Genomic DNA, 17,573 nt, shown 5'->3' on the forward strand with positions numbered 1-17,573 from the left:
GCGAATCCACAGAAAGCTGTGTGATGTTTCCCATTGCAGGCACTACGTGTCTGTGATGCCGCTTGTGCATCTGAAGAGGGTAAGTCCCAATAACAGAACATCCTACTTAAAAAGGGTTTCACTCGACACGCGTGCACAACTCCATTGGGGTAATGGGCTCTAAGCCTGGAATTTGAGAGGCATTAGGATACTGCTTTAGTATGGGGCACTTAGTAAACCTGTATAGGAGGCAAATCTATTTCCATCCCTTCCCTGTTCCTTGTGGATGCCTTTCCTGTGGCTGCCACCTTGCAGTCTGGTCTGGCAGCAATTAATTCACATGACTGCAAACTAGATTTACAGCCGCATAAAAACAACAGAGAGCGACACTGTAGTGATTTGATACTCCCTCAGCTGTGCAGTTGTATCCCCACTTGTTTTAGGGCCATTGTCTTAGAACGTTACAATAATTTTAAACTAGGGTTGGCCCATTCTCATCGCTTACCATGTGGCTCCTGCATCCTCCGGTCCACTAATGATGTCAGCCTCATCCACCTCCTTATCAGCTCGTAACCCAGATCTTTCCCACCTACTTCCATGCTGCTCCTCGCACACAGAACATCCTCCCTGAACTGATTTGGAAAGCTACTCTCCTACCCTGTTTATGGCCCACCTCTGATGCCATTCTGGGGCCTCTAGGCATGGCGATGGCGTATATATTAAATAATGTCTCTTGCCTTTTAGACGAGATCCATTCCAGGAAAGCCAGGAGAACAGACTTCTGTTTTATCTCATTGCAGGTCATTTCACTCAGCTCGGGCTAGATTTTCAAAAGGGCTCCTCCCACTGGCTGCACACTAAGTGTTGAGCTATTTCAAGAAATCTGTCCCTTACTGACGAGTGTAGATCAATTGCACCCACCTCAGAGGTGAGTAATGCAGCTCGGATGTAAACCCCTCTGCCAGTCGGGTCCATTGTGCACAGATATTTTTCATGGTAGCTTAGGGCATCGCCATCTTTCAGTTACAGCTGGGTTCTCATCCCGGTTCCCCCCACCCTCCACTGACCTGCTCTGTGAACTCAGCCACGCCATTTCACTGCTGTGCCTTTGTTTCCCTGCCCTTTGTCTTGGCTATTAAAGACTGTGAGATCCAAAGGGGAGGGAGTGTTTCTAACTATGGGTCTGTACAGCACCTAGCACAAGACACCCAATATCTGCTGGAACCTCTGATCACCAATGCAATGCAAATAATAACAGCGCCAAGAAATCAAGGGGTGGAGGGGAGAGGTTGGTTTTGCAAAAGCAAAGCGTCATTAGCTACCCTTAGGTTGTAATGACGAAAAAGCAGAAATACCACCTGAAAATGTAATTCTATGTGAATGTGAAATCTTTCCTTCTGTAACGAAGGGCAGAGGTTGCGGGGGACTCAACCATACCCACCACTGCAGTGCTAAGAGATCCATTCCAGGAAAGCCAGGAGAACAGACTTCTGTTTTATTTCATTGCAGGTCATTTCACTCAGCTAGGGCTAGATTTTCAAAAGGGCTTTGCCCACTGGCTGCACACGGAGTGCTGAACTATTTCGAGAAATCTGTCCTTTATTGATGGGTGTAGATCAATTGAAGCAACCTCAGAGGTGAGTAATGCAGCTTGGATGCAAACCCATTACATCATTGCCTCTCCCCTCTTTATATTTCAGAGAGACTCCAAGCACCATAATGCAGCCCTCAATGAACAACACTGATGAATGCCATTAGTCATCACCTAGTTGGAAGAAGGTGACATTTACTCATCGGCCCCACTTCAACTTTGAGTTAAAGGTATGGAAAGTCACCGCACAGTGGATAATTAAACCCAGCAAGAACACAAAAGGGATTAAAAAAATAAAACAAAACAGAGGAAAGATATTGTCAGTAAAGCATCATCATCTCCTTAGCACTGTTCTGAAATCTTGCCACTTTCCGTCAGCATCCTGTTAAACAGAGAGGCTTCTTCATAAATTCTTCGTCATTTGCATGATGCATTCCTTCGATCACAGCTGCCATCAGTAAAGTCCTCCTAACCCAGTCCTTGGTCCTAAGTAATTTATTAGAAGTAGCAAGCGTCCCGCATGGAAATGTAATGAGCTGTAGATAAGCATTGATTTGTGGTTCTGCTTAAAAGGAAACAGAAACAAACAATGTAAAAAACCACCCTGCTCGGCTTAGCGGTGGTTCTGTTCCTTTATTAAACAATCTGTCAACATGATATTTTTTAATCCTGCTTTTTAGAGTCAGATTCTGAAGCCCTTGCTCAGAATGGGGAGGCCTTACTTGCAGAAGTAGTGCCACTGACTTCAGCACGAGACCTCCACAATCTGGTCAACAATGGACCATGAAGAAGCGGATAATGAAACTGTTGGGAAAAACATTGGAAATGTTCGTGAACGACCCCGCCGTCTCCAAAAATTGGTGATTTTCAGCCCAGTCAACAATATCACCACTGCCAGCCTTCTGCCAGTCTGTCTCCGAAGATGTAAAGGACTGAATGGGCCAAGGAGACGGGACTACCTTCTCAGCCTTAGAGATGGCCACTTCAGAACAGCCGGTATCAAGCAGACTATCAAGCCGGTATCAAGCGGAGTGCCCCAGGGGTCGATCCTGGGGCCGGTTTTGTTCAACATCTTTATTAATGATCTGGATGATAGGATTAATTGCACCCTCAGCAAGTTCGCAGATGACAGGGAGCGGTAGATATGCTGGAGGGTAGGGATAGGGTACAGAGTGACCTAGACAAATTGGAGGATTGGGCCAAAAGAAATCTGATAAAGTTCAACAAGGACAAGTGCAGAGTTCTGCACTTAGGAAGGAAGAATCCCATGCACCGCCACAGGCTGGGGACCAACTGGCTAAGCAGCAGTTCTACAGAAAAGGACCTGGGGATTACAGTGGATGAGAAGCTGGATATGAGTCAGCAGTGTGCCCTTGTTGCCAAGAAGCCAATAGCATATTGGGCTGTATTAGTAGGAGCATTGCCGGCAGATCAAGGGAAGTGAATTCCCCCCTATTCGGCACTGGTGAGGCCACACCTGGAGTATTGCGTCCAGTTTTGGTCCCCACACTACAGAAGGGATGTGGACAAATTGGAGAGAGTCCAGCAGAGGGCAACGAAAATGATTAGGGGGCTGGAGCACATGACTTACAAGGAGAGGCTGAGGGAACTAGGGTTATTTAGTCTGCAGAAGAGAAGAGTGAGGGGGGATTTGACAGCAGCCTTCAATTACCTGAAGGTGGGGTTCCAAAGAGGATGGAGCTCGGCTGTTCTCAGTGGTGGCAGATGACAGAACAAGGAGCAATGGTCTCAAGTTACAGTGGGGGAGGTCTAGGTTGGATATTAGGAAACACTATTTCACTGGGAGGGTGGTGAAGCACTGGAATGGGTTACCTAGGGAGGTGGAGGAGTCTCCTTCCTTAGAGGTTTTTAAGGCCCGGCTTGACAAAGCCCTGGCTGGGATGATTTGGTTGGGGATTGGTCCTGCTTTGAGCAGGGGGTTGGTCTAGATACCTCCTGAGATCTCTTCCAACCCTATGATTCTATGAGGTGTGTGACTAGAGCAGCATAGCAGGAGCTTGTTCTGCTGTACCCAGGCTGTGCTTGTTCTCTGGATAAGAAAGGATCAGCTGGGCTGTATGTTCAGTATCTTTCACAACCACTAAATTCACATGATTTTTTAAATAAATACTTAGTCATCCGCTGTAACAAATCAAGGCCCTTTCTTGATATTTGGTACTACAGAACTCCACTGCCTTCTGTAACAGTAACGAGCCCATACAGAGGAGAACTATTGCCTGCTGCACACTCAAAAGCTGCATTACAGAACAATCAACACAGAGAACAATAAACTTTCCCTACAAGGGACACTTCAATTTCTAGTTCCCTGCTAAGTTTTCTGCTTACTGCTGAAAACATGTTTGCCACCGGCATTCCTCTGATGCAGAGAGGAAGAGAAGATCTCTCTCTTCCCCTCTCAGCCCCAACTTTAAAAGAATTTGCATCCTCAGTGAATTCAGCCTAAGGATTTTCTGGGTATATAAAGCCCTAAATATATTTAGCTTCCTTGTGTCCATTCTGCTCTTGCTGGGTGAGTGATTTGTGCTCATTCTAAGTGACTGTTTGGACTGGTACTTGCAAGCAGACAAGGAGGAGGAAAGCAATCCATGCCTGGGAGGTGAACTGCACAGCCCTGTATGGCACTAACTCTGCCTCTGAAAAGGAGGGAAGGGCTCCATAGAGGAATGCAGCTCAGAAGCATGAAGAACTGCGTGCTTCTTATCATGCTCAGAGCAGCCAGGAGAGTGGGGAGGATGTGTCCCTAGAAGCTCAGCTCCTAGAGTCTCCAGTCCACCGTGTTATTTCTTCGTGACTGGAATCGGTGGGTTAGGCACCTAAGAACCTTTGTGAATTCGGGCCTGAACTCCCACTGATTTCAATAGGTGCCAAAATACCTTTAAAAGTCTGGCCCTAATGTTCAAGCCACAGCCCATTGAAGTCCATGAAAATATTCCCATGGATTTTGCATCAAGCCCTTTGTCCCCTTGCTTGCAACTGTGGACCAGCCATTAGAGTGGGATGGATAACACACACACTGAGCACGAGTCTATATGATGGATGAACAACATGCAAAAGCTTTCCATAAGCATCCAAAGCGTAGTGGCTGCTTGAAACTACCTGACCCTCCTTGTTCATTCAAGTCACGTGGAGATTTGAGTTACTCATTCTCTAACTGATGGAGGAAAATTAGTTGGCGAAGCAAAAATATTGCAGGATAACAAAGCTGTGAGTCAAAGATGAATTAAGGAAAATGACAATTAACCTAATGCAGGATGTATTTATGGAACGGTGAGTCATGGAGTAATATACAGCAACCCAATCTTGGGAAGTGTACTGCGGAGAATGACAAACGACTTGGAATTAATTACGCAAGAAACAGTGGCTGCTCTTCTGGAGCCCAATTCTGCAAGGTGCTGAAATCTGCCAACACCAACTGAGACCGAGGGGAGGCGAGATCCCTCAGCACCTCACCCAGAAGAAAAGAGCTCAAGCCTCGTTCTGGAGCACTCCACTCCCCAAAAGCACCGCGAATGGTACTGCATTGGCGGTTCAGAGGAGGAGAGAAAATAATATTTTTTAAAAATGGCTCTAACTAAAGTACTCACTGCTTAAGGGGAGGCAGTTTGATTTAGAGGACAAAGCACTAAACTGGGACACGTAAGAGCTGGGTTCTGTTCCTGGCTTGCTGGTTGAGCTTGAGCAAGTCCGTGCCTCAGTTTACCCACCTGTAAAATGGGGATAGTAACACTGTCCTCCCTCAACAGATGAAAAGCACAGGGTAAGAGCTAGTGATGGGCAAGCTTTATCCACCCTTATTTGGCCTAGAGAATGGGACAGGCTCTCTCACAGGATTTTTCATTTCACTCACTGTGTCCAACTGGCTGCTCGCTATCATGCTCCGACTGGCATATCCGAGTTCAGGATGATCTACCCCCAAATGTAGTTCATTGAGTCGACTCTCATAATGTCATCGTTTCCCACCCTTCTCTTGTCCCTCATTGGCAGTTACAACACTGCCCACTGCAGTATCAGCCAGTCGATATAGCGAACACTGCCTTTACCCTCGACCCAGATTATTAACGTTGATCAGACCTCACAGTGCTGAGCACGGCAAAGGGTTGGGAGGAGAGTGGGCAGGTCAGGCATGGACGGGAGAGGACTGGAGAATGCAGAAGACAGGAGAAGGAAGTACAGGGCGTGAGTGTGGGAAACACCCACATTGTAATGCTGGCCCTGCTTATTCCTTATGGATCCCTGCGACAAGTCAGAATGAACGCCTACTTTTGAAATGATGCCTTATCTGACCAACTCTCCATTAGTCACAAACAGCTCTGAACACATGCTACAATGATCACTTATTACTTTGGGAAGCTGGAGCTTTTTCAGAAGCAGGGAGTTAAACTAGCTGTGTTATAAAAGTGCAACCTCTTCCCCGCCTTTCCCCGCCCCTACAAAATATTCCCCTGGAATATTTGCTAATGCTAAATGCAGATAAAACAGGTCACCTCAAAGAACACAGCCAAACAAACAGATTTACTGGGCCATAGTAAGGCAGATGGTAGATGTACTGTAAAATATGACAAAAAGAGAGGATGCTCTTTTAAAAAGTAATTTCCCAGGCAAATTTACAAGCAAACAGCATCTCAGGGGCTAAAAAGAGAGCAAGCACTTATGCAATGGGCCTCACAGGTTTGGAGTAGTGTTCCCTTATGATAATGAGCTATTTAGATTAATAGCGTAATTACCATGGTACATCCTAGGGAATTATGCAAATGTACAAAAAGTGTGCATAAATAATTAGATTATGCAAAACCAGCTGCAGAGAAATTTTTCATTTTAAATTTTTAAACTTTCATATCAAGCAAAATGATGTGCAGCTGGGTGGAGAAGAGTTAACTTTTTTCCCCCAAGTAAATGTTTGGTGTTTAGAAAAAGAGACTGCACAGCAAGATTAGGTGAGCGAGAAAGAGTGTGGTGAATGCATTAGCATAGGACTCAGTTAGTTCAGGGCTTAGCTCTGCCACAGATTGCAGGTGTGACCCTGGGAAATTCATTTAGTCTCTCTGTAAAATGGGGATAAGATCCCTCTTCTATTTCCTGAAGTGTTGAGGATAAATACACTCCAGAAGTAGAGGTGCTCAGACATGATAGTAACAGGAGCCGTGTAACTACCATATAGATAGTAGAAAGGAAGTGTCACCTTGGGAATAGTGAAACTGAAATATATCTAGGAAAAACTTAAACAGAATGAATCTTTTTCTTTCATCAAACAGACCATTCGGCAGGCAATGAGCAGGACCCAGTCCTCCCTCCTGGGAGATGGCAGAGCAGAGACTCTGTCACCTTCCATCACTGGACGTGAGCCAAACATCCCCAACCAGCATTTAAAATTGCCAGGGAGTTGGTGTGGCTGCCATTCCCCCTCACACTTCACAGCTGCAAGCCAGCATGGCCTGCCAGCTAGGAAGAGGGTCTCCAGTGCCCACCATGTGCCCTGCTAAATGTACACACTGCTAGACAAAACCCTAAGGTAGCCAGAAGGGTATGCCTAAGAGCCTGGTTCTTCTTTCAGTTACTATGGGAGAAGCCTTCTTGTAACCAAGGGCAGATTTGGTCCCCAAACATCTATAAGGCAGAGAGGTTGGTTTGACTGATACAGAACAAGCCTCAACAATCAAAGTTTCTATCTTCAAGTTTTGTGGCCCCCAGAAGTCCCGTGCAAACCTTCCACCAGGAGCACTCTTGACTGCAATGGGAGCTCTACCCATGAAGGGCTGGCTTTCTGTGTGGGAACTTGTGAGCCTGCTGTCCTTAAAGAAATTTAAGGGAAAATAAATTTGCCCACCTGATCCCAAGTCCCCTGAAGTCAGTGGAAGGGCTCCCATTGCCTTCAATGGGTCTTGGAGGGTACTGGCGGGATGCTCTAAAAACCAGAACCCTCTACATTTAAACTCAGCTCGAGCATTCCGAGCTTGCTGCTTTCCATGTGACAAAGGGCGAGCCATAGACAATGTTGCCACTTGTAGACAACTTGAAAGGGGCTAATGGGAGGTGTACTGCCAAGTCTGTGATTTACATAGAGTTTGGTATTTCTGCAGATGCACTGTTTGACATTTCAGATTAGGTCTAGACCTTTCATCATTTCAGCACATCCTATTGCTAGGAAAAAAACCAAAATGTCATTAACCACGGTGATGTGATATAGGAGGTCGACACGTTTTGCTTTAGGCTCCCAGGGTCGGACTCTACATCCCTATAGTCTCAATGAAGTCAGTGGTGCATAGATATAACTGAAGGCAGAATTTGGCCTTAAAGTTTCTAGGTGCAGCCATATCCAAGCACATTACATATACTAATGAATTTGTCCTCACAACACTCCAGGAGGAGGAGCAGCGCTATTATCATTATCTTACAGATGGGGAGCTGAGATACAGAAAGGCTAAGTGACTTGCCCAAGGTCATGCAGGAAGTCTGTGGCAGGGCTTTGTGAGACATACACATTAGTTAATAGTCCTGGGTCAAAATTCTGCCCCCAGCTATGCCTGTGCATCCCCAATAGCAACTGCTGCAACCCACTTGAAGTCAGGCGGGTATATAAATTAATACAGCATTTGCCCCCCACCCTACCCTCCTGGCGTTCTGTGGCTAAATCTTTACAATTGCTCCTAGTTGTTCAAAGGTTCCCCTGGACATCCATTTTCCACGTGCAAACATGTTTTGCAGCGGTGAGACGGCATTTCAATAGATTATGTCCAGAAGGGCCTAGATCTGAAAGTTTCATAACTGGAGCAGAGCTTCCCCCAGACTTCTGGATTGTTTGGAAGAGAAATTTTGTCCTGACCCCTCTCTAGTGTTAAAGACACAATCTACACGGTCATATCCTTATCCAGCTGCTCAGCCAGCAACAAGAAGTACCAGTATCATTTACCAGAATTCTCCCTTGGGTTTGGGTTAAGGTGCTATAAATGACAAGCTGGATCTTTCCTTTTGTAGCAGGACATCTGAATCTCTGTTGGCTTCATCTCCTTATCCTAGGTTTACAGGAAGGAATTTTAACGTTAGCGTATCAATAGGGCGGTGTACTGGCTACTGGGTATTTTAACTACTGCCCTGTACTGGAGCAGAGAATCTCTTTTAGTTCCTGTGATAAATGCCCGTGGTTGTAGAACAGCTGAATCTATCATTGCTGTCTGCAAAGTTCTGAGTGGCCAAGATACGCAGCAGAGATACAGGCATGCAAACCCAGGTAGTATTTGCCTGTTTCTTACAATGTTTTCTCTGGCTTCCTCCACATGCTAACCGGAGGCCCCATTCTAAGCAGCCAATGGAGGAGACAGCTGTTACTACTGCATTATTACATGCATAGCCAAAATCCACACTTGTTTTCGTGTGTTTGGCTAAAGAACATTGCCAATATTTATTATTACATTGCTCTTTATCGTCTCAGGGTTAGAGTGGTGGGAATAATGGCTTTTTCAGTTCATTGGTAACTTTAAAAAAGTTTTACAACATTCCATTTTGGGTCAAACGAAACATTTCGTTCCGCCAAAATCAAAGCATTTCATTTTAATTTTAATCTTCTTAAAACTTTTTGAATTTTTTTAAAAATAAGATTCAAGGATATTTTGAAACAAAAAGTAGTTTTAATCTGAAAATCAACATTTCCATTTTTTTTTCAGAATTTTTATTTCTTCCCTCCCCCCCCAAAACGAACAATTCAGTAAAACTGACAAATTCGTGAAATATTTCAGTGTGACTGAATCTGTATTTTTCACACACACACACACACACACACACACACACACACACAAAATTTGGCCAAAAACTTTCACTCAGCTCTACTCGGGGCCATATTCTGTCCTCAGTTACATCAAAGCAACATCATGGAAGACAGCCATTGAAAGGAAAGATGAGTTTGTGGTTGAGGTACTGAACTGGATTTCAAGAGCTATCAAACATTGGCTCTTCCATAAATTTTCTACGTGACCCTAGGCAAGTTTCTTCATCTTGGTGTGTCTCAGTTGCCCCTTTTAGAAGTTAAGCTACTATTACTTGCTTTCTCCTATCCTTTGTCTGTCTTGCCATTTGGAATGCAAGACCTCAGGGCAGGGACTGTTTTCAAGTGCGTTTATGTTCAGCACCTGACCCAGTGGAGTTATGAACTTGGGCATCATTGATAATATGATCTGAAATATGCAAGGGAGAAAAGTAAAGCTGCCTTGGATTATTCCCTGATATTTGCCTTGAGAGCCCAACAAGCTAGAAAATGAAGCTCACCATATGTCTTAACTTTATCTAGGTCATTTCCACAGATTTCAATGGAAATCATGCAGGAATCGTGCAGTGTAATTCAGAATTAAACAGTAACAATATGGTCCAAACATAACTTGTAATAGGATCTGGGAGGACATATTCAAGTGATCTTCTAGGGGAGACAACTAGGTGTCTCTGTCCTAGCTTCACTCCTAGAAATTCACCAGAAAATAAGTCCTATTCCGTAGTCATAACCAGTATTGTGAAAGTGCCAGTGGGTCTTGGCAATATGGACACTAAATCAGATCGACACAATATGTGATTAAGAAAATTCATTGCAAAGTCATCATCAATATTTGCAACTACCAGTCCCCTCTCTCCATCCTTTGTGGAGAGAGCTTCCTTTAACCCAGCACTGGAGAAGAAATGAAGACTCATGAATTTGACTAAGGTCCTTGTTTGCCAGGCCACTTTATTAACCCAGGAGGTATTCAGATACTATGGTGGTAGACGCTGCTACAAAACATTAAGATAGTTAAAGACAATGAGCCTAGTCCTTCATGGCCTTGCACTTTGAGTAGCTGTTTGCACCTCCGCAGAGTGAGTGTGAAGACCAATCAGAGGGAGAATTCTGATTTAGCTATGTTTTACATAGCTTAATGCAACTCCACAAGGGCATCCGAGAATCAGACCCACCCTAGGGGAGTTGCAACTCAGTAAAAAATCTTTGGAGCAAGGACCTTCTTTTTGTGCTGTGTTTGTACAGCACCTAGCACAATGAGGTGCTGGTCCATGACCAGGACTCCAGGGCACTACAGTAATAATTAATAGTCACCTGGTCCTTTATAGAACAGAACATCTTCACCAAAGGTCCACCCCACCCAGAGATGCATCATGCTACAATAGTCACTCCCCAACACAGTACAAATCCGTGTTCCCTGACCAGCTACTCACCAGTTAGAAACAACTCACTTCCTATAAAAGTTACATGAGGCAAAAAGATGCAGCAGTGAAATTACCACTCATGCCCTTGCTTGACTAATTATTTCAGCATCATTTGTTTTCATGACTCTTAGTAACTTGATGAGTTATCATGCATACCATTTACTGTTCAAAGCACAGTGGCAACCTCTCTTGGACCATCAGCTCAAGAGTGGCTGATTTCAAAGCATATTAATCCAAACAGCATAATGTCCATCCTATGCCATGGTTTCAAATTTGTGAATATTTGGATTTTGGAATCTTAAGGTGGGATTTTCAAAAGAAGCTAAGGAATTGGGTGCTTAAATCCCTTAGACTCCTTTGAACAATCCCAGACTTTGGTAAGTCCTGGGTCTGGGGAGAAGATAATTTGCCAATTAGTGGGCAACAAGTTAGGAAATTAAATATATACCCCTCTTACCTGCCTCCATAAGTTGACATTGCTGGCCAAAGACCTGTGAGAAAGTAACAGGGCCTGCAGCAGAGTTGGAGGTCACTGGTAAAGCATCCATGGCTCTCTTAGGGTCCTTCGTGTTAGTCATGTGACACAATCCAGAACCCTTGAAGAAGTTTCCTGTTCCCCCACGGTCCCAGATCGAGAACCTGGACGGATCGGAGAAGATGACCACCACCTGGCTAGGTAACTTGTTCTCGGTGCCCAAGGTTCTTCCCCTGCTTTTTCAAAGAAAGGACCACCACCACCTGCTGTTTTCACTCAGGTGTCATCTGTATTTGGAATGAGGCTAACCTTCTCTTTTCAGGAGCTGCTGTACCTGTTTTAACCAGTTCCAAGGGCCTCAGACATAAACCAGAGAGTTAAAAAAAAGATAGGTATTAATTAACTCCCCCTCCCCCTTTGGGGTGACTGCAATAGTTGTAGGAAATGTGCAAGTTTCTCCCAAGAGCAGTCGTGTACTCGTTCGACTTCAGTGTCTAATTGTGTGATTAGCTTGTCCGTGAGCTTTGGCACATTTCCACGTGAGGACCGTGAAGGGAGTTTTCCCAGTGGTTTAGTAACTGGTCTTGCTAGGGGTATTAAGCCTTAATCATTTCAGTCTGCTAGGTGGACACGCAAAGATCCTTGCATCGACTCCTGGCTGCAAGATCCAGTGAGGTTTGTTACCAGGACGATCTGTCAGTCTGTCCAGCTTTTATGTCTGGACTTCACAGTCAGCGGGTGATCACAGAATGAAATAGTCTTTTCGGCTGATCAAGTCGGTGCCAGAACAGTGCTTCAGGGAACCTTCCACCTGCAGCAGTCTACCGAAGATGGTCTCCTTCCTCTCCAGGTGGTCTGATTGAATTTCTCTGTCTCCTTTCTTGAATCCAGTAGCAGTCTGCAGCAGGCAGCCTCTACTGTCACGGATTGTATTGGCTCTTGGCGTTAGTCCCTGGTTAATTCCTTCACTACAGATCTGCCTCTCTCTTTTCCCCAGCCAAACAGGCAAGTGGGAGGAGATTGGAGCCAGCGTTAAATAACATTTCCTCTGACCTGCTGCAGTGTCCCCCCCTCTGTTCTGCGATGCAAAGGCTGTTCCTTGGAGTCATCCTGGAAGTGCTAACTCAGCCAGGCAGGAGAAAGCTGGTTGCTTTAACCCTCTCGTGCCCATCTGCAATTGTCAGGGATCGAAGTCAAGAGAAAGGGGGAAAGATGGTGAGGGATGAGTTGTGTACACACGTATCTTTAACGCCGGCTGTTCTGTCACAATCAGGATGATAGCAGCTGCTGTCTCAATTATTTCAATGTAAAGTAGCAAGGAAGGCCATTTCCATGGAAAAGGGACCAAGTGTTAACTCCCAGCAGCATCTGCGACAGCGGATTCATCTTTATTTTAAAAATCCCATCTGGCGAGGCAAAGGATGCTAACTTTAGAGAGCGCTGCATGATTTTATCCTTAGTGAGTCACAGGCGCCGTCTTTGGGAATTCTGCGGGGAAGAAGAACCGACAAATCAGGATGAAAACAAACACTGCAACCTATGCAGGACTATGAAATGGTAACACATAGCATGATGGGCCAGGGTGGGCAGCGCACCTAAGTGTGCAAAAGGGCCTTAAAGTTGATGTCTGGCTGGCTCCCATGTGCTGTACGAGAAGAACACAAGGGTTGGCTAACTTGCCTATCTAAGGCACTGAGATGGCCCCCCACTATTGTGTCTGAGCACCACAGTGTTTAATGCATTTATCCTCGCAACATGCCCGGGAGATTGGAAAGTATTTATGCCCATTTTACAGATGGGAACGGAGGCACAGAAAATAAATGCCTGCTTACTGTCACACTGGAAATCTGTGTCAAAGCAAAGGAATTTAACCCAGTTTTCCAAGTCCCAGCCCAATGCTATAGGGTTGCCAGGTGCTCAGTTTTTACGTCTGACCAGACACCAAAAGTCCAGTTACCACAGGATAGGGGAGGCACTGGGTCATCAACCCACACCAGCCCCTGCTAAGCTGGGGGCTGCCTCCTACCTACAGGTAGGCTCCTTGTCAGGCTGCAGTAGCTCCCATACCAGCCCTGAAGCAGAGCTCGGCTCGGGGGCAGTGGGGAGACACAGGTGCTGGAACTCGGGGTGCTGCCGCACACCCCTGGCTTGAAGTGGTTTCCATCTTATACAGACTTTACAGTTCGGTTCAATGGCTCTCAGCACCCACACAGTACAAATTATTCTAGCACCCTGGTGGGGGTGGGGGAGGGAAGAAAGACGGAGAGGCTCCAGTGAGCGATGGGGGGCGGGGCGCAGAGGAGCGAGCGATGGGGAGTGAAGAGGTGGGGCAAGGCCTCAGGGGTTTGGTTACCAGCAATTAGAAAGGTGGCAACCCTATGCTCCAAGGAGAGAGGAGGCAGAGGGCTGGCACCCCCACGATGGAAATATTGTAAACTCATGCAGGCTCGGGGAGTGGGGAGCGTGGAAGTGAGAGTGGGAACCAGAGGGACTGGAATAGTCACTGCAGGATCTGGACAGGGAGCAGGACCCGGAGGGGCTGGAGTGGGCCTGGAAGCAGGTAGACACCCCCGGAACCTTCCTTCGCAGCCTGGAGACAGTGGCCCCCTTTGCCGTGCCCCTCCCCCCCCCGACTCCAGCGGCTCAGTACCTTCCCTCACTCCTGCCACCTCTTCCTGTCCTCTCGTCCCAGCACCATCCTCCCTGAGACAGCCCCAAGCAGCTAAACCAGAGGTGGGCAAACTACGGCCCATGGGTCACATCCAGACCGCGGGACCGTCCTGCCCAGCCCTTGAGCTCCCGACCAGGGAGACTAGCCCCTAGCCCCTCCCCTGCTGTCCCTCCTCCCCCGCAGCCTCAGCTCGCCGTACCGCCAGCGCTCTGGGCGGCGGGGCTGCGAGTTCCTGCCGGGCAGCGCAGCTGCGAGAGCCGCCGGCCTGCCCCGGTGCTCTAGACCGCGCCACGGCGTGGCTGGCTCCAGCCGGGCGGCGCGGCTGCCAGTCCTGGTGCTCTGAGCGGCATGGTAAGGGGGAAGGGAGCAGGGGGGTTGGATAAGGGGCAAGGGGCCCCAGACAGTCAGGGGATAGGGGGCTGTTGGATAGGCATGGGAGTCCCGAGGGGGCCTGTCAGAGGGCAGAGGTGTGGATAGGGGAAGGGGCAATCAGGGGACAGGGGGGATTGGATAGGGGTTGGGGTATGAGGGGGGCAGTTAGGGGCGGGGGGGTTTCAGGAGGGGGCGGTCAAGGGACAAGGAGCAAGGGGGGGTTGGATGGGTTGAGGGTTCTGAGGGAGGAAGTCAGGGGGCAGATAGGGGGCATGAGCCAGGCTGTTTGGGGAGGCACAGCCTTCCCTACCCATCCCTCCATACAGTTTTGGAACCCCGATGTGGCCCTCAGGCCAAAAAGTTTGCCCACCCCTGAGCTAAACAGAGCCATGGATCAAAGGTACACATCCAATTCTGCCAGATATGCTCCCTTTTCCCTGCTAGGCCAGAAACTGGCAGACTGAGACGAGTGGTTGAAGAGCCTCTTGGCTAGCTCTGTGCTAGGTAAGGCTAAAGGCTCCCTGTTACACTGGGGCGATCCTCCCCGAGCTGGTTCAAACGGCTTGTTTTGCCCAGTTTGAATGAACTTACGGCGAAACCCCAACAAAGGGGCTATTGCTTGACATGATTATAAACACTACAAACTTCGGGCCAAATTCCGTTCTCTGGTGTGAGTGCACCTCCCTCTCCCCGCCCGCACTGCAAAGAGGAGATCAGAATTTGGGCTGTTTACTATAGTTGCCTTAGTCAGTGTGGCAATTTATTACAGCTCCCCCACAAATAAAATAGATTCTTTTCCCACCATTTTTCACAGCAGCACACTGCCTAAGGATTCAGGATGGTGGCAGGGGGTAGTTGGGGGAGATGATCCATCCATACGCACCCATTTCGTTTGAACGCATTTCTATAAAGTGAGCAGCTTGTTCCTTTCAACCCGAGTGCCTAGTTTACATTTTCCAGGCAATCTTCACAAGGACCAGGGCTACAGATGTAATATATTTGTAATGCCTCACTCATCCATCACCCTCAACGTGCTTTAGAAAGAAGGCAACTAGCCTTGTCCACATCTCGCATGTGGGGAAACCCAGGCACAGAGAGAGAAGTGACTGTCACAAGGTCAACAAATAAGCAAGCAACAGAGTCAGGAATAGAACTTCACTTTCCCCAGTGCCAGGACCCAGCCCTATCTACTGGGCTAGGCTGCCTTCCTAAAAATGAAACCAGAGTCCCCTTACCATTTCTAGTTCCTCCAGGGAAAAGGGCCCCTTGCTACAGGTTTCATGGGGCCGGGGAGGCCAGCAGTGTCTCTGAGTTGGATTATGGGAGAAATTAGCATTGGGACAGAAGACTGTCCTGAAGTCAAGGTAGCTCCCATCCCCCTGCCTAGTATGTTTTTGCTGCTGGAATATTTGGGGCTGCAGTAATGTGATTTCTGGTCAGGTCCCCCGTGTTCCAGTCAATACCAGAGATGGACTAAAGGTGGTTTGCAAGAGTTGAAATACAGCTGAACATGGGCTGCGAGTGTTTTAATAATCTCTTTGCTTGGCATGAACCTTTCTTCCATAGTAGAACATTATAGGCTGAACAAGAGAAGAGCCTGAAGCAAAACCTTGTCTTCAAACTGCAACAGGCCCCCACCGGAGCACCTCCTTGTGGCCTAAGGTCACTGTGCAGGCACCCTGCCTCAGTTACCCTTTTTGGGATCCTCAAGAACACCACATTGCAGCACAACAGTAATTAAAACATTCCTTCGCTGGGGTCTAGTTGATTTAGTCCCTACACACACTGATCCTCTAAACTCCAACCTCACGCCCACATCTCTCTCCTTGAACCAGAACAAACCCCCAGCCCTCCTTCCTGGAGCTGGGTTCAGTCCCTTTCCTCCCTGCAGGAGCCAATTGGGCTCAGTGCTCTCCCACAGCCTGCTGCTCTTTGCAGCTTCTCAGAAGAATGGCCAGACTGGGTCAGACCAATGGTCCATTTGGCCACTCTCCTGTCCTCCGACAGTGGCCAAGTGCCAGGTGCTTCAGAGGGAACAGAACAGGTAATTCTCAAGTGATCCATCCATCCCCTGTCATCCACTCCCAGCTTCTGGCAGTCAGGGGGTTAGAGACACAAGGAGTATGGGGTACTTGGCTAATAGCCACTGATGGACCTATCCTCCCTGCACTTACCTAGTTGTTTTTTGAACCCCATTATAGTTTTACCCTTCACAACATCCCCTGGCAAGGAGTTCCACAGATTGACTGTTCATATAGGAGTCTTCTAGCTTTCTGGTACATCTTCCTCTTCCTATTTCCCTTTCACTCTTTATAGAGATGGGTTTCCCTCTATCAAGCCCCATCAAGGCTATTAATGAGGCACACGAGGGCTGGACCAGTTCCCTCATAAAGGGCCCTTCCACCCTGTGACACTAACACTGCAAGCTTTGGGGACTTTTACACTTGTGAGAAGTCATGAGGCATGTTCTACCTCAGCCAAACATCCTCATGGGGCATGCTGCAGCTGGAAGAAGGCAGATGTGTTGTACAGTCTTCTGGGCATTACAAATATATTACGTCTGTAGCCCTGGTCCTTTATTTGTCCCTAAATAAAATATTGTTACCCCTTTTGGGTTGAGGGTAGCCAATATTCGGAGTCTTATAGGTTGGTTTTGTTTAGGAGGAGAAATTGATGAGTCAGGTATGTCTCTGATGTGATAGTTTCATTACAAAGAATGGATGACATCCTGTTTCCGTGCACACAGAAGGAGTCAAACAGGAGACAAGTATCAGAGGGGTAGCCGTGTTAGTTTGGATCTGTAAAAGCAACAAAGAGTCCTGTGGCACCTTATAGACTAACAGACGTATAGGAGCATGATACCCACTTCTTCCGATGCATGTACTGGAAATTTCCAGGGGCAGGTATAAATATGCAAGCAAGAGTGAATAAGGCTAGAGATAACGAGGTTAGTTTAATCAGGGAGGATGAGGCCCTCTTCTAGCAGTTGCGGTGTGAACACCAAGGGAGGAGAAACTGCTTTTGTAGTTGGCTAGCCATTCACAGTCTTTGTTTAATCCTGAAACAGGAGACAGTTTCTGTACTCAATATTTCAGCCTCTTTTTTTTTCCAGCTAGCACGCTTCCCAAAGAGCTCTCCTTGAGGGTCATTTTACAGGTGCTTCCATCACACACACTCACAGCTCCAAATAATGCTCAACATCCAGTGAAACTTCTCCACCCCAAAAGCTCAGCTCTCGAGCCACCTTCTCTGTGGCCTGTGTCGGGGGGGGGAGGGGGTAGCTCTTA

General features: G+C 47.2%; 2 protein-coding genes across 2 annotated transcripts in view; both read right to left on the reverse strand.

Moving 5' to 3' along the window:
* KAZN (kazrin, periplakin interacting protein) overlaps window positions 1–11,256 on the reverse strand; it is a 744,475-nt gene extending 733,219 nt beyond the window's left edge. The window contains exon 1 of the mRNA XM_054009195.1: window positions 11,226–11,256. The gene's annotated coding sequence lies outside the window, so the exon portion shown is untranslated. The remainder of the gene's footprint in view (window positions 1–11,225) is intronic.
* Window positions 11,257–12,649: 1,393 nt separating this feature from the next.
* PRDM2 (PR/SET domain 2) overlaps window positions 12,650–17,573 on the reverse strand; it is a 145,743-nt gene continuing 140,819 nt past the window's right edge. Inside the window, exon 12 of the mRNA XM_054009046.1 lies at window positions 12,650–12,731. The gene's annotated coding sequence lies outside the window, so the exon portion shown is untranslated. The remainder of the gene's footprint in view (window positions 12,732–17,573) is intronic.

The sequence above is a fragment of the Malaclemys terrapin genome, chromosome 19 (assembly GCF_027887155.1).
Source record: "Malaclemys terrapin pileata isolate rMalTer1 chromosome 19, rMalTer1.hap1, whole genome shotgun sequence".
NCBI lineage: Eukaryota > Metazoa > Chordata > Testudines > Emydidae > Malaclemys > Malaclemys terrapin.